The 21,956-nt window shown below is 43.5% G+C and overlaps 1 protein-coding gene across 4 annotated transcripts in view; it reads right to left on the bottom strand.

The window, feature by feature from the left end:
- The window catches only part of ARHGAP24 (Rho GTPase activating protein 24), a 536,725-nt gene that overhangs the window by 91,050 nt on the left and 423,719 nt on the right, over positions 1-21,956 (bottom strand). The window contains exon 1 of one of the 4 annotated variants that reach the window (XM_069978216.1): positions 18,669-19,040. The exons of 2 other annotated variants lie outside the window; for them this stretch is intronic. The gene's annotated coding sequence lies outside the window, so the exon portion shown is untranslated. One more of the 4 variants, XM_069978217.1, reaches the window with a different exon arrangement.

Below are 21,956 nucleotides of genomic sequence, written 5' to 3'. Positions count from 1 at the left end.
CATTGTATGAAATGCTTTTCTTTTACAGCATTTGCTTGGATGGCCAAAAATATCTGGTTTATGGTGTTTTGTTTTTTTTTTAATTCTTTGTGGATTGTTTTTGTGCTATAGTCTCTGTTGTACATTGGTTTTATGGTCATCTCAATGGTGTGGTATCCCACTAGCTGATATATCCGTGGAGGTGCCCATATGTTCCATATCTCCTTGCTCCTGCATTGTTCTCTCTTGTGCAGACAAGTGGCATTATGCGATCTGCAGCTGTCATAAAACCTCATGGTCCTGCTGCATTGTGAGCTTATGTTTCAAGGTCTATGATACACACGCTACATATGTGTCACTGTCTGAACCTATATAGAAAAACTAATTTACAGATAAAAAGGCTACGGTTTAGTTTAAATGACCTATGCGCACGTTTACCATAACCTAAGAAACCCTAGCTGCGACTAAATATAGTAAGCCATCAACTGCTTTGTCCCTATTCTTTGTAACTGATCTAGCAATGACTTAGCTTTTATTAGGCAGACTTGTTATTTATGCTTTGTCCCTGTCTAAAAGCAAGGAATATTATTGTGAAGATTATGTGTGAGAGAGGATACATTGCCAGGTCACTTATTAAATTCTGTTATGTTATAGCAGTTGTTATTCTCCTTAGCACTGGAAGGAATGCAGCTCTCGTACTAGAGATAGGGACATTGTATTCCTAAAATACACTGCCAATAATATGTTGTTATGCATGCTATTTTGCAATTTCCTGTATGTTCTCATGTAACATGTACAGTTTTTGTGTAGATAGTAGTAGTTTCTTTGGCTTGTTTGTTCCATTTACCTTTGTTTAAAGGATGTTTATGGTCTTGTAATTTTAAGGACTAACTTAACTATTGATGCTCTTTTTATTATATCTATACCAGATATTTATTGTCTTATTACTGCCTGGATGATTTTGCCTTTCTGCTTTTGTTTTCATTTTATGACTTTATGAAATGTTGTTTTGAATAAATGCTAATAAAAAAAAATTATAATAATATTTCTAAATATATATATATATATATATTTGTATACAAATGCTTATGTCATTTTTACTGTCTGCGGCAATATACAAAATAGTTGCTAAAACTCGAAAATCAATAAAAAGAGCAATAAAATAATGAAGATTGTCCAAATGTGATTGTAGTCTAAGGCTAAGGGTGGTATTCCACAGGCTGACCAGGGCCCGATCAACAATGTAAACGAGCGCCTATCTGCTAGATCGGTGCTCGTTTACTAGGCCTATTACACGGGCTGATAATCGTTTAGCGAGCGCTGCAGGGACATTGTTACCGATGTCCTTGCAGCCCTTGTTTCATACTTTACCTGCCCAGGCTGCAGGTCTTCTTCTCCCGTTCCCGTGCCGCAGCAGCTTCGGAGCAGCCTGTCTGAACTGACAGAACACTCAGCCAATTACTAGCCACGGCAGTCCCGGCCAGTGATTGGCTGAGCGGTCTGTCAGCTCAGACAGGCCGCTCCAAAGCTGCTGTGGCGCGGGATCGGGAGAAGGAGAAGACCTGCAGCCTGGGCAGGTAAAGTATGATGTCTGTGAAATCGATGATTTTAGGTTTGAACCTAATTGAACGATCAGGCAATGACACGATCATTGGCTGATCGTTCTCTCTATTCCACGGAGCGATAATCGGCCGAATAGGCCTGTTAGGCTCTGTTCACACTGAGCAAAACTGACGGAATTCTACGGCAGAGAATCCCACCAGTCTCCCTGTCATAATGACAGTCTATGGCAGGCTCGCGCGCCTCCTCTCTCCACACTGAAGAATGGACATGTCCATACTTCAGCGCGGAGAGAGGAGGCGCGTGATCCTCCCATAGACTGTCATTATGACAAGGAGGCTGGTGGAATTCTGCCAGCTTTGCGCCGTGTGAATGGAGCCTAAAAGGTTTGGAGGGTTGAGTCTACTAATTAGAGATGACTTTTCAAAAGTTTGGTTCGGCAGGTTTGATGAACTATGGGGCAAAGTTTGGGTTCATCCTAACCAAACCTTAAATGAACCGCACTAAAACAGCTAAACTTATGAGGGACAGCCTGCTTATCCAATCACTGGCCACAGTGAGTGCCGACTCATCTCAGTCAGTTAGGGATTGACTGAGCGGGCTGTCACTGACTGGCTGAGTGGACTTTAAACGTCACGTCTCAAGCCCCTGCAGAGACCAGGAAGTGGCCGGGCAGCACGGACTGGGAGCGGTGCGATACGGGACACGCTGCCGAAACCGGGGAGGTAAGAGGACGTCATTGCCCTTATCCACCTCCTTAGGCAAAAAGCCCACCAGCCCGGAGTACCCCGTTAATTAAATTTATTTCTGTAAAGCTACTGAATGTTTTCAGATTTGAGACAAACAAGTTTGGGTAAAATAAAGTATAAGGGCAATGAGGGAAGAACAGCAAGTACATTCACAGATAAAGGAGAAGCAAATGAAAACTTCTAAGACTTCTTTAGCATATCTGCAGTCATTGTACAATTTGCAATAGAAACATGACAGCTATAATAAATCTGGGCTCTATGGTAAACTTGTACTTTACTCCATTTTAGAGACATCCCATAAAGCAGGGATAGTGAATTCCCCCTGCAAGCGAGATTTTGCTTTAGATCTAACACGTCCAGCTGATTTACAGTCCAGTCCTAGAAGTCGTAATAAGGAGAAGAACATAGGAATGGACTTTCTGTACGACCACATATTAGCATTAAAAGGATTGTAAAGAGTAAAATAATGTCTACTGAACTAAAGATGAATGTGCCTAAGCATACATATTATGGAACTCCATATGCTTTGAGTCTATGGTAAAAAAAAAAAAGAATAGCAGGATAGCATGGAATTAAAGAGGCATTACAGGCTAAGTTAGCATGATAAAGTTATAGAATTTTCAAGTATACTTGAAATTTTCAACTGGATTCAGAAAGTTATATAAATTTAAAATGTACTTCTAATTAAAAATCTCAAGTCTTCCCGGACTAATCAGCTGCTGTATGTACTGCAATAAGTGGTTTATTATTTCCAATCTGACACTGTGCTCTCAGCTGCCCCTTCTGTCCATGAGAGGAACTGTCCAGAGCAGTAGCAAATCCTCATGCTTTTGACATATCCTATCAAGGACAGAGATGGCAGCAGAGAGCAGTGTCTCAGACTGGAAAGAATACATAACTTCCTGCAGGACATACAGCAGCTGATAAGTACTGAAAGACAATATTTTTAAATGGAAGTAAATTGCTAATCTAAATAACTGTCTGACATCAGTTAATATGAAAGAAAAAGCATTTCGCCGGAGCACCCCTTTAACCCCTTGCCGCAATATGACGTTCTGGGAATGTCATGTAATGCAGATAGTTCCTGCAAAATGATGTTCTCGAAATGTCATACTTTCCCTGCCTCCCCCCACTGTCCCTAGTGGCGATCGGGCAGCGGGAGGAGGCTATGTCACACAGCCTCCTTCTGCTGCCACTGCCCGAAGAGGAAACGCCTCCCCCCCCCTCGGGGCAGTTAAGCCCACATGCGCCGCATTTATGGGGAATCCGGAGGGAGATGCGCTCTCTCCGATCCCCCGTTCACTCCCCCCCCGCCCCCCCCCCCCGGAGCCACTTGAGCGATTGCACAGCTCCAGGGGGGTGACCATAGCAACCCAGATGCTGTCCAATGCGTTTGGGCTGGTATGGTTGTATCGATCAGGCCCCTGCACTGATTTTGGCACCGCAAGGCCTCTGTGACATGGTATAATGGCTAAAAAAAAATTGAAATAAAAAAGGCCCCAAAATGCACCAGTTCTCTGTCATGTCTAAGGTCTATGGTTGAGTCAGGTGACCCACTGCGGCCACATATGGGGGATTTCTAGAAACATTGGAATAAGGGGAATCAATAGTGAGTGATATTTCTCAGTTGGTATTTGCTGTGTTAGGCTACGTTCACACGTAGCAAAACTAGCGGAATTCCGTTAGCCTCCCTCTCATAATGGGAGTCTATGGGAGGCACCTGCTGCTGCTCTCCCCGCACTGAAGAATGAACATGTTCATTCTTCAGCGCGGAGAGACACTATGAGAACAGCAGCACGTGCCTCCCATAGACTCCCATTAAGAGAGGGAGGCTAACGGCTTTCCGCCGCGGAATTCCGCTAGTTTTGCTACGTGTGAACGTGGCCTTAGACGAAAAATGGATTAAAATGGAATATCTGCCAAAAAAGGAAATTTTAAAATTTCCCCTCCAACCTGCTTAAAGCGACTCTGTACCCACTTGTACCTTAGGATAGCTGACTTTAATCCAAGATCTGTCCTGGGGTCTGTTCGGCAGGATGCAGTTATTGTCCTAAAAAAACAACTTTTAATCCTGCAGCGCTGTGTCTAACGGCCAGGGCTTACATTTGTATATGCATTAGGCTGGCACCACCTCTCCATCGTTCCTCCACACCCTCCTCATCATTAGGAATGATTCAGAAACATTTACTGCTGTTTGAGATTTGCACAGGTGTATTAACGATCCAGCCCATGTTCATTATACACACAGGTGGGGAATAGGAAGCAATCTGCCTGGAGCATTCCTAATGATGAGGAGGGTGGGGAGGAAGGACAGAGACGGTGTGCCAGCCTAATGCATATATAAATCTAAGCCCTGGCCGTTAGACACAGCGCTGCAGGATTAAAAGTTGTTTTTATGACAATAACTGCATCCCCTGCCGAACGGACCCCAGGACAGATCTTGGATTAAAAGCAGGTATCCGAAGGTACAAGCGGTTTGGGGGGGACAGATTGTGGGTACAGAGTCGCTTTAAATTTCTGCGAAACACCTAAAGGCTATGTTCACACTGCGTATATTTCCGGCCGCATATTTTTGCGGCCGGACATATATGTGGTAAACTCCGGCCGGGGATTTACGCTACTTGCGGCCGGCTACGTACGGAGCGCGAACTTACGCCCGAAGTCTACTTACGCTTCCCGAGCGCCCTGCGTAGCGATCTGACAGCGGTCTTTTACTTGGAAATCTTCGCCTAACCCCGGACACCCCACAGAACCTTTTGGATCAGCACAAAAAGATGGCAAAAGGAAGAAATCACCACTACATACGGAACCGCATGTTACGCTACAGGCGTAAGTTACAGCATTTTCGTTCTCAAACAATGGTCTTGTTAATTTTTTACGATCCTGGCGTAAGTTCTTACGTAGTGTGAACTATGCCGCCGTATATTGTATACTTTCCATTGTACGCAAACTACGTAAGTCTCCGGCCGCTTATTCACTGAACGCGCTATGTCCGGAGACTTACGTAGTGTGAACATATCCAAAGGGTTAATAAATAGAGATGAGCGAACCGGGTTCGGGTTCGAGTCGATCCGAACCCGAACGTTCGGCATTTGATTAGCGGGGGCTGCTGAACTTGGATAAAGCGCTAAGGTTGTCTGGAAAACATGGATACAGCCAATGACTATATCCATGTTTTCCACATAGCCTTAGGGCTTTATCCAACTTCAGCAGCCCACCGCTAATCAAATGCTGAAAGTTCGGGTTTGGATGGACTCAAGCATGCTCCAGGTTCGCTCATCTCTATTAATAAACCTAATGTTATGAAACTGTTACTTTTAATACTTTGAGGGGTGCAGTTTTTACAGTGGAGAGATTTATGGGGGTAACTAACATACAGGCCCTACAAATCCACTTCAGAACTAAACTGGTCCCTAATAAAACCAGAATTTGAAAGTCCTCTAACATCCTAACAAGTAAAAGGACGTTCACCAAATGACGTCACCATAAAGTAGACATGTTGTAGATGTTGCATTGATAATTAGTTTATGTGGCATGACTATCTTTCTTAGGAAAAGAGAATTTTGAATATAAAGAAATGTAAATTTTTCAAATTTTTTGCAAATGTTTTATTTTTACAAAAAAACTACTGAGTGTATCAACCAAAGTATACCACAAACATAAAGAGGAATATGTCACGAAAAAACAATCTCAGAATAACCGTCATAGTTAAAAGCATTGCAGAGTTATCACTACATAAAGAGAGACAGGTCAGGCATTAAGGTCGGGCATTAAGGCTAAAACAGTCTGCGGAGGCAAGGGGTTAAAGTGTCCCTTCCTGTTGGTGAGACAGAACCAAAGTTTTGAGTCAAACAGCACTGTGGACCTGAGTCCAGTTTGGAAAGTAAAAGAGATGATGCAGGCTGGAGTGTCATTCATCCCAAGAACTGACTAGTGGAACATAGAAGATAGAGAGGTCCAACAGCATCCAATATTCAGAAGTAATCTTCAACCTTTATTGCATACAGAGTACACAGCAACAACGTTTTGACCTCTAGTTTGCTTGATAAAGACCCTTGAGGTTGAAACGTCACTGCTATGTACTCTGGTTGAAATAAAGCTTGAAGATTACTTCTGAATATTGGATGCTGTTGAACTCTTCTATCATCTATGTTGCAGAGACAGGTCTCAAAAGTTTTGATTTGTTGGGTCTGACAGATATAGCTGGAAGAAGCGCACGCCTGAATGATTCTCTCCCTTACATCACCATCTTAATGCACAAGAAAAGCTCCATTATTTTGGGTTATGCTAAGCCATGAGGAGTAAGGAAGGACAGCTTCACATATTAGGACACTGATGCCTTATACTTCTAGATAGATAGATAGATAGATAGGAGATAGATAGATAGATAGATAAACAACAGAACGGAGTGCACTCTCAGGAGTAAGTGCTCGGAGTGCCAGCAATGGAGACTGGATCACGTCTCCTCTTCAATAATAGCAAGAAATTGCAGCACTTCCAAAGTAGTGAAAAAAACTGAAAAAAACTGAAAACAGTTTTTTTCACTACTTTGGAAGTGCTGCAATTTCTTGCTATTTTAGATAGATAGATAGATAGATAGATAGATAGTCCGCAAAAATCCGCAGCACTCCAACATATGGTGAAAAGATTTATTCCATCAAAACAGGTACATAAAATTAGCAACGTTTCGACTCTCTCTCAGAGTCATTCTCAAGCATCTTTTCACCATATGTTGGAGTGCTGCAGATTTTTGCGGACTGTGTTTGGGATCCCCGGCCAAGGGACTTTCTCTGCTAGCACCCACTCCTTTGCCTTTGGATGGGCTAAAAAACAAACCCATTTTTTCACCACATTTGGAATGCTACGGTCATTTTTCTACTGTATCTGGCCTTCACCGTTTGTCCCCGGGGACTACCGCAGACACCCGCCTCACCATTTACCGTGTGCAGCGACAACTTGTATTTTTGTAGATAGATAGATAGATACAGTGGCGTAGCTACCACGGTCGCGGCGGTCACGGGCCCCGCGAGGCCCTCCCAATCAATCACTCTTGTGACCGCAAGCATTGTTTTGCTTGCGGTTACAAGAGTCCGGCTCTGTCTTCCCCTGGCTGCTGCGCGGCTGCCGGGGGTGTCGCCTCTTATCCCCGGCAGCGCGCGCATCCCAGAGCTCCCTGCGCGCCTTGGCCCCTGACTTCCGGTTCCGGCGCGCAGGGAGCTCTGGGATGCGCGTGCTGCCGGGGACAGACCAGGAGGAGTGAGGATCAACATGGGAGCGCGTTGTCAGGTGAGTTAAGTTTTGTTTTTTATCAGCCTGCAGGGTGGGGGGAAAGAGGGGGGCATCTATGAGGGTGGGGGGAAAGAGGGGGGCATCTATGAGGGTGGGGGGAAAGAGGGGGCATCTATGAGGGTGGGGGGAAAGAGGGGGCATCTATGAGGGTGGGAGAAAGAGGGGGGGCATCTATGAGGGTGGGGGGAAAGAGGGGCCATCTATGAGGGTGGGGGGAAAGAGGGGCATCTATGAGGGTGGAGGGAAAGAGGGGGGCATCTATGAGGGTGGGGGAAAGAGGGGGGCATCTATGAGGGTGGGGGAAAGAGGGGCCATCTATGAGGGTGGGGGGAAAGAGGGGGCATCTATGAGGGTGGGGGGGGAGATGGGGCCATCTATGAGGGTGGGCGGGGGGAAAATGGGGCCATCTATGAGGGTGGGGTGGAGAGGGGACCATCTATGAGGGTGGGGGGAAAGAGGGGGCCATCTATGAGGGTGGGGGGGAAAGGGGACCATCTATAAGGGAGGGGGGGGGAAAGGGGACCATCTATAAGGGAGGGGAGGGAAGGGGACCATCTATAAGGGAGGGTGGGGGGAGAGGGGGCCATCTATAAGGGAGGGTGGGGGACAGGGGGCCATCTATAAGGGAGGGTGGGGGTAGAGGGGGCCATCTATAAGGGAGGGTGGGGGGGAGAGGGGGCCATCTATAAGGGAGGGTGGGGGGGGGGGGGAGAGGGGGCTATCCATAAGGGAGAGGAGGGGGGAGAGGAGGTCATCTATAAGGGAGGGGGTAGATTGGGCCATCTATAAGGGATGGGGTAGAGGGGACCATCTATAAGGGATGGGGTAGAGGGGGCCATCTATATGGAGGGGGGAGAGGAGGCCATCTATAAGGGAGGGTGGTGGGAGAGGGGGCCATCTATAAGGAGGGCAACATGGGGGGAGAGGGGCCATCTATTTGGGGGGGGCAACATAGGGGGAGAGGGAATACACAGAGGGGGGCATATATTATTAGGGGGTCACATAGAGTCAGGGCTACCCACTAAATGAAGGTGTAAAGGGGCCAATACAGATGTGCAGTGTGTATAGAGATGTGGATGGTGCCAGAGTGAGGAGACTAATATATCTGTCTGGCAGATTCCGTGGATTCGTGGCTCAGAGAAGTTCTCATAACGGCCCAGGATGGATGGAGAAGATGAAAAGGAAAGAACTCCGATTAGAGAAGACGTCCCCTGTGAGTTACCTGATGTAACTGCACTGTAATGTATATGGTGTATAGAATCTGTGTAGAGCTGGGGCCACCTCTATATGACTGGATGAGGTGATTTAGTATACTGGATTTGGTCAGTAACAATATGGTGGTGATGGTAGTGGTTGTGGTGTGGCAGTAATATTTCCTTCCTATATACTGGTATCACTGGTAATATTGGTCTCAGTATACAGGATTTGGTCGGTAACAGTACGGCGGTAATATTTACGGTGATAATACTTTCTCTTCCAATATGCTGGTGTTACTGGTAATATCTGTCTTGGTGTGTATATATATATATATATATATATATATATATATATATATATATATATACACACCAATAGCATCACTTGGTCGTGAAAGGAGGGGGGGGGGGCAAGTTGGCCTCTCGCACCAGGGCCCAGGAGACATTAGCTACGCCCCTGGATAGATAGATAGATAGATAGATAGTTAGATGATAGATAAATGATAAATAGATAGATAGATAGATAGATAGATAGATGATAGATAAATGATAAATAAATAGATAGATAGATAGATAGATAGATAGATAGATAGATAGATAGATAGATTATAGATAGATAGATAGATAGATAGATAGATAGATAGATAGATGATAGATAAATGATAGATAGATAGATAGATTGATTGATTATAGATAGATAGGAGATAGATAGATAGATGATAGATAAATGATAAATAGATAGATAGATTGATTATAGATAGATAGGAGATAGATAGATAGATAGATAGATAGATAGATAGATAGATGATAGATAAATGATAGATAGATAATAGATAGATAGTTAGATAGAAGATAGATAGATAGATAGATAGATAGATAGATAGATAGATAGATAGATAGATCTTTCAGTGTCAACAGTACTTCTAAAAGTGAAATGAACCAGCTCTTACAGTAGATCTGTCACCTGAATATGCTACATAATGGACAGATATTACAAGAACAAAACCACTCTCTTATTATTATATCAGATTGCTAATACAAAAAATCAAAGTGTATTCCTGAGTGTGAGCTCTCACTGCCCCCTGCCCTCATTACAATCAGACCATTAAAATGTGGAGGGGGATTGGGGGGGGGGCAAGATAGAAACTCTGTCCATGTCAGAAACTGCCCAGAACAGTAGAGGTTTTCTATGGGGATTTGTTACTGCTCTGGACAGTTCCTGACATGGACAGAGGTGGCAGTAGAGAGCACTGTGTCATACTGGAAAGAATACACCACTTCCTGTAGGACATACAGCAGCTGATAAGTACTGGAAGACTTGAGATTTTTAAATAGAAGTAAATTACAAATCTGTACAACTCACTGATGCCAGTTGATTTGAAAACAAGTTTATTTTTCCAGTGTTCCCCTTTAATGAATACTAAGAGAAGTGAAGAGCTATGACTAAGGGTTTCTATACCAGAAACACATTGGCCACTGAAAACATTTGCCAGTTCCATGTCTGAATGGATTACTCCTATAATGAACAGTAAATAAAGGGATGCTTGTATTCCATGGAAATGTTGTGCTGGACGCTGTAGTGGTTTCCTGCACTGCATGTAGCATGTTACAGTAGTATGCTTTATAACTAGCTTCAGGTTCATACTCAGCTTAGACCTGAATGTCCAGGTGAGTTTTGGAAGTTTACATGAAGGGAAGTGATCTCAGCTTGAAGGCAGTTCAAAGCGGTGAAGCAAACAGATGCAGCTGGAAAGGGAATAGAAAAGGCCAAAAGCCTAAAGCAATGGGAGCTCAGACCATGTATAGTGTAAGTTCTTTATCATCGATAGAAAGTTTTAAACATCTATATACAAAAGGATCTATGGCCTCACATAAAACAGTACCAATAGGTCTCATGGAACAGAGCCCCTCAGGCTGCCCTCTCACCACATGGAAGCATCAGGAAGCATTGGTGGCCCTATCTTACGCAGTAAATAGTTTAGTGTACCATATTTAATCACCACCATACTAAACACACGTTCTTAGTCTTAAAGTAAATTTACCATCAGGTACATCACTAAGTTTTTTTACATGAATAGACTGGCGCTGGCTCAGGGATGCTGATAGCATGGTCCTTTTTGTGAACCGCAGCCTGGTTCCTGTGTACAGTGCCGGTCTATTCCCAGGCACCGTCGCGGCCTGAAGCACTGGAGACGGCCCCATCCGCTCCTAGTGTGACCGGACTCCTCTATTTATTCTAATGAAGCTGCGTCATATCTTTACTATAATATATGACCTTTATTATCATAAAGAAGAATGTCACTTGGTTCACACTAGCCTAATATGAATATATTTTTACATCCATATAACAGCCTCAAGTCCTGACCCAACCAGAGGTCTGATGACCCGAGCTGCGGTTGGACCGTCTCTTACTGCTGTAATACAGATGTCAAAATAGATGTTTGTATTAGCCTAGTATGAACTTGTTCTATTCTATAAAGTGTCTCAGTTATTTCTTGATTAAAAACTAATAAAATATCTTTGTTGTATAGCTAAGTAATCTTAGTTTACTCTTCTTGGATTCTCCTTTGGGGTCGGTGACCTTCTGTCACTTTATTGTACCTTCTTGTAGATAATAAATTGACCGTTTAATAACGTTGTTGTCTACTATTGGATTTGTACTTTTGAACCAATACCAGAAGCCCATATTCTGTCAATGCATTTGTGATGTGTGCTTCTTAAGGAGAATGGGAGGAAAAACATTGATTTTTGTTAAAAGCACAGAACGGCAGAGATACCGAGTATGTGAGGAGCCTGTGTAATGGAGAGATGAATAGCACGCTGCTACTAAACAGCAGTGTCTACTCCTTTGGCAAAGATATCCAGATAGGAGAGCAGATGTTATCTTTGGAATACAATCCTTATGGCCCAAGTCCCAGATGGCATGCAGTCTCTATGATTAGAGATTGTTAAATTACTTTTAATACCATATGTTCTTAACAGTAAATTGTACTTGAACAGAGTGTTATCTTATTCTTACAAATAATCCCTACAAACTTTGCATGTATCATATTAGCAATAGTCAGATGTGAAGTTGATATCTGTTCATTTCTTATTTTTAGGCAGTAGGCTACTGGGGTTAGGGTCCTATTACACAGGATGATGAAGGCCCGATCAATATTGTAAACAAGCGCTGATCGATGCTCCTTTACTGGGCCTATTACACAGTCCGATAGTCTCTTAGTAAGGACTGCATGGACATCGCTAGCGATGTCTGGGCAGCTCTTGACCTAACAGTTAATACATCACCTATCCACAATGCGCTCTGTGCCCCGGAGCCGCAGCTGCAGCATCAGGGCAGCCTGTCTAAGCTGACAGGTCCCTCAGCCATCACTGACTAGGACCGCTGCTGCCAGTGATTGGCTGAGCAGTGGACAGGTGATGTATTAACTGTTTGTTCCATTGTAAGCTGTCATTATTACACACAGCAATGCGTGCCTGACACGCAATGATTTTAGGTCAGGGCCTAAAGAAACAATCAGCCAATGATCGTTTAATCGACTGATCGTTGGCCCTATTGACAGCCACAAAACAGTTTTTGGCGTTAGGCGTCCAGATCTACTTGACACCAATACCACATACACATCATCCATCATCACACATACAGGACTATTCCCTTGGCACAAAGCTCTTTCATTAGCATCTCTCTGTTCCTTCCATCAATGCTGTGGCGTAGTGCCCAGTGTTACAATGTCGAAACACTCACTCCCAAACCAAAGTCAGGCATATCCTGGGCATACACAGACATTGGTCCCTCCTCTAGGTAGCTGACAACCGAGAAACCAGACGTTTCCAGTGCCAGCTGCCGCCAGTCCCAGAGACATAGGAGAACACAACATGATATCCGAACAGTTATATACATATATGTATATAAGTGGTGCCTTGGATTACGAACATACTTCATTCCGGGACCAAGGTTGTAATCCAAATCTACTTATAAACTAAAGCAAATTTTCCCATAAGAAATCACTGATATGCAGACAATTTGTTCCACACCCCAAAAATAAGGATTTTTTTTATTCTGAAAACATGTAGAACAGATGAAACAAACAATGAGAAACAGCTGAATATGTGATATTATAAGTTACTGTACAGCAATCAGCATGTGGTGTATAATGTATAGTAACTGCATAAACCTGAAAAAACTGCAGAAGTTTGTAGATACAGGATGGAACTGCAGATCCCCATAATGCAGTAGTGTAGTACAACAGGCTAGAATAGAGAAGCAGGGCTGCTGTCAGAGGTCTGTGTGGTCACATGACAGCAACGGGAAAGGGGTCTGTTCAGCATGGACCAATCAGGAAGTGAGAGTCACAGAGCTGTGCAGGAGGACAGTGACAGAAACTTCTCTATACACCAGTGTGTCAAGCTGAATGTGAGTGCAGGCACATTATAGCAGCAGTGTGTATAGCTGAGGATAAGTGCAGGCACATTATAGCAGGAATGGAGAGGATGGGAAACACAAGGGCTGTCAGAGACTGCAGGGACCATGAAGGAATTAGCAGGGCAGATGTGGGCACATACATGCAGCACTCTCTGTCTGGGGAGAGAGGGGTTACAGCTATGAAGAGATTACCTCCACAGTCCTGTCCTCTGATGTAAGACCCAGCCTGAAGTGGATCTGCTATGATTTGGAAGGTGAGGGAGACTTCCTGGGTCAGTGTACAGTGCTGTAGACCCCGCTATGCAGACCATGCCCCTCCCCCACTCGCACTCCCACCCATTACCTGGAGCTTTTAAACCAAAGCAATACTCTTAAAGCAAGTTGCAATTTTGAAAAACTGTGTGTGAGTGAGAGAATCATTGTATGTGCATTACAAAAAACAACTGAAGCAACAAACCAATTTATTTTGAAGAACTTAAAAGTTCTTTAAAGGGGTATTCCCCTCAGGTAAAATGTGGAATTATCTCCCCTCCTGGAGACTAAATTGTTCCAAACTTGTTATTAACTTATAAGTCTCCTTCTCCCAGTTCTGAGCCGCTGAGCTTTCTGCTGAAGACACAGAAACTTTATGTAAGCTGTTTACTCTATTTCCCCTCCTCCCTTCCAAGACGTCTCATGTAAATATCTCCCTGGCCTGTTCTTTCTGCACTCTGTAATGCTGGGAGGTTTTATCATAGTGAAGTCATCAGCAACTTGACCTCAGATTAACCCTTTCAGTGCAAAAACAACCAGCCAGGGCCCCTGTTTACATCAGCCATCTAGGAAGGTAGGGGGAAAGAGGTGGAGACAGAGTGAACAGCTCACACACAGTTTTCTGTGTCTTCAGCAGAAAGCAGCAGCTCAGAACTGGGGGAAGAAGACTCAAAAGATAACAAGTATGGAACAAATTGTTAGTTTCCAGGAGAGAGTCATTTATCATTTATTTTTCCTAAGGAGAATACCCCTTTAAAACAATTCTCTTTATTTTGAAGCTGGGAATAAAAGGTTTACGCTCCTTTATACTTGTATTATTTATTATTCAGGCTGGATTACAGGGGTCAATAAAAGGAATTACTGAATATAAAACTTAGTCGTTTTTTTCCCAAAAATTGCAGAACAAACTGTACACTGCTGAAGAAATAGTATTGACATTTTCCTGCTGTGAATTAGTATAAAAGAAACTGTAGAACAACATTGAATCGATACTGAGAGTGTAAAAAGTATTACTCAGCAAGCTGCTTTCACATTGGGCTTACTGGGATATTCAGTGGGAAGAAACTGTATGCAACTTGCGGCTTTTACAGGCTTAAAATGTAATTGTCCATATACACCCGTTAGATCTAACATGAAATAATTATAAATCCTAGTCTAGGAATAGACTCCCCAAGACTTATGAAGGTATCCTATGCTACCTGGCACCATGATTTTAGCAGCAGATGGTATAAGCTGTAGGGTAAGGCCTTCATGGAATAGACTTCTTTTCACACAAGATCTCACAGATACTCAAGAGGATTGAGATCATGTTCCTCAAACCCTACTGCTGCTGTCACACCTGCACTCATTGGCCAACATGACGTAAAAGAAAAGACGCTTCATCAGTCAAGGCCACCTTCTTCCATTGCTCTATAGTCCAGTTCTGATGCATTTGGTGGTGGACAGGGGTAGCATGGACGCTCTGCAGCTATGTAGCTACACAATGTATTTTAAAATTCTTCAAATCCTTTATTTTTTTTTTCCAAATTGTATGTTGCTCTGGACAGTTCCTGTCACAGACAGAGGTGGCAGCAGAGAGCGCTGTGTCAGACTGCAAAGAAAACACCATTTCCTGCAGGTCATACAGCAGTTAATAAGTACTGGAAGATTTCTACATTATGACTACCAAATGATTTTAAAGAAAAATAAAATCACTGGAGTTCCCCTTTAAAGAAAACACATGTGGGGTAATGCTGCCATACTGGCATTGGTATCCCCTTAAACTAAAATATCACAACTAACAATGTCCTGTATTTGCTCTTTAGATTAAAAAAAAGTTGATTTGTCTGTTCTTTACTATGGCTAATTTCAATACCAAGATTTCCTTAAAGGGGTACTCCGGGGGGGGGGGATTTTTTGGCTGGGACCGGGGAGGAGGTGGCTGAGGGAAACGACGTCTACTCACCTCCCCAGTTCCAGCGGCGGGTCCCGCTTCGCGGCGCCCCGTCCCTGGTTCCCGGTCATTTCCTGGTGTCTGACGCGGGCCTGAGACGTATCGTCTCGGGCCCGCGTCAGACACCAGGAAGCGGCCGGGAACCGGAACGCCGCGATGCGGGACCCGCCACTAGAACCGGAAAGGTGAGTGGACATCGTTTCCCTCAGCCACCTCCTCCCCGGTCCCAGGAAAAAATGCCCCCCCCCCCAGAGTACCCCTTTAAAGAGCAAAAAAAAAAAAAGTTGTATACATTTCTGTTCTCTGAATAAGCATCACTGCGTTTCTCATTACTAACCCCATTTAATCCATCAGTTACACTTTTCTAATAAGCAATTTGTTTCCGATGGCAATGGAGTCATTTGGGGGGGGGGGGGGGGATTACGATGTGTCAGACACCTCAGCTACTTCTGCTTAAACTCCATTAGTTTTGGCAGAGGAGGATCTATCTCATGCTGCAGATGAACAGGTTGGATGAGGAGATAGATGGAACCATACAGAGTACACAGTTGGGTTAGTACTCATAGCACAGACCTAGAATTATAAATGATCAGGCCATATGAAGGCTTGACAACATAGAACCCATACAAGTGGATACTCAATGTCTTCTTATCAATAATCAATGACTAATCAATGACATCAGCTACAGGATTTATGCCCCCATGGTCTACATTACATGACTAACAGCAAGGAATCCCTAGAGGCTCAATAATTTACAGTATATAACATATGTGTCTTCTATTGCTTTATGCTTCTAAGTGTAGCATCAGTAACCGATGACCTAAAAGAGGAATCCTAGAAAGCTGATCCGGTATAAGAAGCATAAAGTGTGTGGAGATATATATATATATATATATATATATATATATATATATATATATAAATATATGCATAAAATTTCAAACACATCCGGTATGTTGGGAAAATACATTTACTGTGCATTGATTTGTTGCTTGGCTATCTATATCTATATGCACAGGAGCCATGACTGCAGTGCCTGTACTCTGAGGTATATTTATCTCTGTTTCCCAGCAGAAAGACTAAATACAATGAAATACAATCCAGTACAAAATATCTCTGTAAGCAAAACCAGCACACATCTATGTTCCAAATGCCATACACATAGTCTGATCAGACTGTTAGAGAGCTGATAATCATTTCCTAATATATTTCTAATATATTTACTAGTTACTCATTAATCATCATCATTATCATCATCATCTTTCTATTGATACAATTGCTATATCCTTATAATTAATACAACAAGCTCATTATTTCCTTCTTATATATAAATATCCAATTGCCTGCTCCTGGTTCTGATAATGCATACAGATGTAGCAGAGCTGACTTTGGCATTGAACACTTTTATAGGCTGGAATCTCACATTCAGTTTTTGGAGTCAAACCTGGCGTGGATAAAGAGAAGTGCCCGTCCTTTCTACTTATTCTTTGTATATAATACGTGTGCAGGCGGCCATACTGCTAGATGAGTTAATGTAGTATATTCACCCGCAGTCCTTTACAAACAGCTGATAGCACACTGTGGTGTCGTGGCTTGTATCTATATTCAGCTTTTAGACATCTGGCAAGCTCTGCTCTGCTACATCTGATAAAAAACATACTGTGACACCTGATGTGCAAAGAGTTTGTAATACAGCCAGTCTTTTCTGCTTTGTGATATATTATTATATAGGGATGGGTGCAACTCCAGCATGTTCAAGTCTGATTGTTCTGCATTTGATTACCGGTGGCTGAAGAAGTTTGATGCAGCCCAAAAGAGTCTGGGAAAACATGGATACAGCCTATGGCCTATGGCTGTATCCATGGTTTCCTGGACTCCCTAAGCCTATGTTCCCACACAGTATTTTGGTCAGTATTTTGCAACCAAAACCAGGAGTGGATTGAAAACACAGAAAGGCTATGGGGAAGATTTATCAAACATGGTGTTAAGTGAAACTGGCTCAGTTGCCCCTAGCAACCAATCAGATTCCACCTTTCATACTTCACAGACTCTTTGGAAAATTAAAGGTGGAATCTGATTGGTTGCTAGGGGCAACTGAGCCAGTTTCACTTTACACCATGTTAGAAAAATCTCCCCCTATGTTCACACACTGTTTAAATTTAGTAAATAGCCGCCATTTAAGGGCAAATAATTGCCATTATTTTAAAACAGCGATCGTCATGTGCCATTAAATGGTGGTCATCCACTCAATTTTAAAAATACTGTGTGTGAACATAGCCTAAAACTGCCTTCAAGTTCTTTAACCACCGGTAGTTAAATGCTGAACAATCCGACTTGAGTCTATAAAGATAACGGTGACTTATACACTAAGAGCCCTATACCATATACGTATAAATTGTTATATTATAAATTTAAACGATAATCTTTCCGTGTTTATACAGGGAATGATCGGAAAATTGTTTATGTGTCGTTAATCGCATCTTTTAGGCTGACTCATCGCTAATCACTTGGTGTATGTACAGTACACATCATCCGTTCATTTGTCGGCATCAGAAGGAAAAACTGATCTAAGCAGCAGTAATAATAATAATAATAATAATAATAATAATAATAATAATAATAATATAATGACAATCGGAGCTAACATTTAATGTATTATGGAGAACGATTTCAGGTCGTTCCCAGAAGCATTAATTTGGGATCGTTTATCGTTATTTGGCGAAAACGAAAAATCGCTTGGCCTACTAGGATCCCTATTTGCAATCCTATAGCAAAACAAGGATATGGTGATCCCTGACAAATTCAGCTCTGCTGCACCTGTGCTCGGCTCCACCACACATATACAGTACAGATTACTGCTTATATAGCTAAAAACCACTGATACATTAATCAACATCACAAAAGAACACAGAAAGAGGATTTCGGACTAGTTATCACCCCCGCTCTCTGCATTGATGACAGGGCTGGCTGTACAATGACTGCAGTGGTCTTTAAAGTTCTTTCCACCCACGTGCCACCTACATGGCTTCACCCACAGGACACTTTCTACCCCAAATCCAAGCTGTCAGATAGTACGACAAGTTTCCAGAGGTTTCTGGCAGCGGCCAGTTGTTACTGGGTGACAGAGCACAGCATTCTCTATAGAAGAACATAGAACGTATAAGAAAACATGATCATACATTACGTGCATTGTTCCAGTTCAGGGAAGCTTGTTGCATTCCAGACACAGCCGAGAAGCTGTATATGGCAAAACTCCATTTATCGAGATGCCGGCAGACAACACTCACCAGTGTAGATGCGTTTCGCAGCTTAGTGGATACTTCCCATACACTGGCAGTCCAGTCGTCACTGCTGCCTCGATAAGCTGACTACAAGAGAGCCCTGCATCTGTTCCCTGTGTGACTGCTCGCTGCAGTTTCTCCCATTACTCCATCACCCAGGAATGGCTCAATGACACATCCTCTCACCAGCACCGCCGCTGCCTTTCCACATCAGGTACGAGGTGCCGTCGCTTTAACAAGATCACATGTAGAAGACAACGAAGAAGAAGGGGAGAAGTAAACGGCACGTGAAGAGAAGAAGAGGAATGCTTTCCCTACATCCGCCGCTGATTTCCTAACACAGTGATCTGCTGGGTGCAATTTAAAGCTCCAGGAAGTGGACGTTCCAAGGAGAATTACATTTGATAGTAAAAAAAGAGAAGCGTGTCCATCCAGAAGATGCAGTCCACAGTAAATAGACGTCACTGTCGTCAAGACTTTTTCATTGAGTTCAGGGGTCAAGGGTGGCGGGTTTTAATTACAGAAGCAGCGAGATTAGGAAAGACTGTGGAAATGACTCCAGGAATTCTTCTTTGATTTCTTTTTTTAACTTGCCCATGAATAAGACTGAGCAGTTTGCAAGCTGGGCAGGAAATTCCTGAACAAATGTCTGAACAATACCTTCAGCGGCTTCTGTCGCTAAATCCGAGGCTTTATGCAAAGTCAGGGAGCAGCAAAGTGCAAGTCTGGCATTTCTGATGTAGATGTGGAAGGACGGTTATGGCTGAGCACTGGGGGTGGGAGACACTGAGAGGAGCAGCCCTTGTGAGTGGGGGGGCCTGGACCGTCAGGGGGTGTATTGATGATGGGTGGACTGTACATTAGGCTCCTTTAAGTAACATACCTACTGTAAGGGTTCATTCACACCTATAGCAGGGGTAGAGAACCTTAGCTCTCTAGCTGTTGTAAAACTACAACTACCATCATGGCTGGACAGCCAAAGCTTTAGCTTTGGCTGTCCAGCCATGATGGGAGTTGTAGTTTTGCAACAGCTGGAGAGCCAAGGTTCCCTACCCCTGCCTATAGGATCTGATGCAAATTTGACATAGCAGATTTAAAGCTTTATACCATCTGCAGATTCTGTAAATAGTGTGAACATACAAATGTAGCCATGGTTAACATGCAACAATTGTGTCAAAGAAACTCCAGCTCCAACTCCAATTTTTTCCTTTCAGAAAGTTCCAGAAATTTGTAATTTACTTCTATTTAAAAATCTCGAGTCTTCCAGTATTTATCAGCTGCTATATGCCCTGAAAGAAGTGGTGTATTCTTTCCAGTCTGACACAGTGCTCTCTGCTGCCACCTCCTGTCTGTGACAGAAACTGTCCAAAGTAGTAGCAAATCCGGATAGAAAACCTCTCCTGCTCTCCAGACTGGAAATTATACACCACTTCCAGCAGAACATACAGCAGATGATAAGTACTGGAAGACTGGAGATTTTTAAATAGAAGTAAATTACAAATCATTGGCACTTTCGGACACTTTCTGACGTACCCCTTTAAGTCAATCAGAACATTGAGTTAAACACGTTGTGATCAAGTTAACACAGGCTACATCTGGACCCTAAAGGTGCAGTTTTGGTGACTGTTACTGTATGGCTGCTATTAACTGTTAATGCATCATGGAAGATTTCCTACATCACAGTATATCTACTACCTGTCATACACTATAGGGGAGACTAGAAAATGTACCCGGCGCTGCCCGGGTATAAAGTGTCAGTGTGTTAATTAGATTTGTTCCAAGGTCGCCCAGGAGGCAAATCTATACCCTTGTTTTTTTTGTTTAAGTGGAAATCGCCAGGAGCCCTATATATCCCTATATACACTATATACCCTGACAGTTCTGCACTGTTTATGCAAATTTAGCTTATGCACATTAGAAATAAACTAAAACCTTTAAACATCCTAAATACCTAATAGCCAAACTGAGATGTCATGTGATCAGACTGTATACAGAGCCTGGTTATATACAACACTGGCAGTTTTATATACAGCCTGGTTATATACAAAGATTGTCAGTGTTATATACAGCCTGGTTATATGCAACATTGGCAGTGTAATATACAGCCTGGTTAAATGCAACATTGGCAGTGTTAAACAGTACACAGCCTGGTTATGTACAACATTGGTAGTGTTATGTTGAGCCTGGTTATATACAACATTGGCAGTGTTATACAGTATACAGCCTGGTAAACAACATTAACAGTGTGATACTGAGCCCTCTTAGGCACTACCTTTTATTCTTGGTGAGGACAACACAGAAGAGTTTTCAAAGTTTCTAATACTGTATACACTCCCCCCCCCCCTTGCAGGTAGCCCCCGTAATGTATACACCGCCCCCCCCCCCCCTTTACAGGTACTCCTATACTACAGTATATACACTCCCTCCCTGCAGGTAGCCCCCATATTGTATACTCACCCCCCCAGGTAGCCCTTATGCTGTATACATTCCCTAACACCCCCTTACTGTATACATTGCCCAACACAACCACCCGGCGTATATACACTGTACACTGTTAGGGTGCCTTCACACCTACCGGATCCGCAGCGGATTTCATGCTGTGAAATCTGCTGCGAATCCAGTGTCATTCAATCCTATGACACTTCATACTCGCAGCAGGATTGCGAGTATGTAGATTAACCCCCTCGGCGGCCGGAGCGTAGATTACACTGACAGAGGCCGCCATCATCCCGCCCGCACACACCGCTGTTAGATCGTGCAGGCTCCCCTCCAGTATGTTCAGCGCTGTGCTGCTGCTGCCAGGCACAGCTCTCTCCTCACGGCTCTCAACGCCCCCTCTGAAGCAAGCTGGAGCGGTGTGTGCAGCGTCCATAGCCGTGAGGAGAGAGCTGTGCCCGGCAGCAGCAGCAAAGCACTGAACACACTGGAGGGGAGCCTGCACCATCTAACAGCGGTCTGTGCGGGCGGGATGATGGTGGCTTCTGTCAGTGTAAGTTACGCTCTGGCCGCCAAGGGGGTTAAACTACATACTCGCAGTGGGATGTCAATAGGGTTGAATGACACTGGATCGTCAGTGGATTTCGCAGCAAATTCACAGCGTGAAATCTGCTGCAGATCCGGTAGGTGTGAAGGCACCCTCACTTTATTTATTACTGTGGATCTGTTGTGAGGCAGCCGCCCTAGCAACCAATCAGATTTCAGCTCCCTGTGAAAATGAAAGTAGTAATCCTATTGGTTGCTAAGGCCTCCAACTGCCGTTTCTGCTGGAAGCTGCAGCTAATTATATCACCTGTG

Source organism: Dendropsophus ebraccatus, chromosome 7 (genome assembly GCF_027789765.1).
Source record: "Dendropsophus ebraccatus isolate aDenEbr1 chromosome 7, aDenEbr1.pat, whole genome shotgun sequence".
In the NCBI taxonomy this organism is placed as follows: domain Eukaryota; kingdom Metazoa; phylum Chordata; class Amphibia; order Anura; family Hylidae; genus Dendropsophus; species Dendropsophus ebraccatus.
The sequence above is the reverse complement of the archived record's forward strand: the minus strand, read 5'-3'. Positions and strand labels throughout refer to the sequence as shown.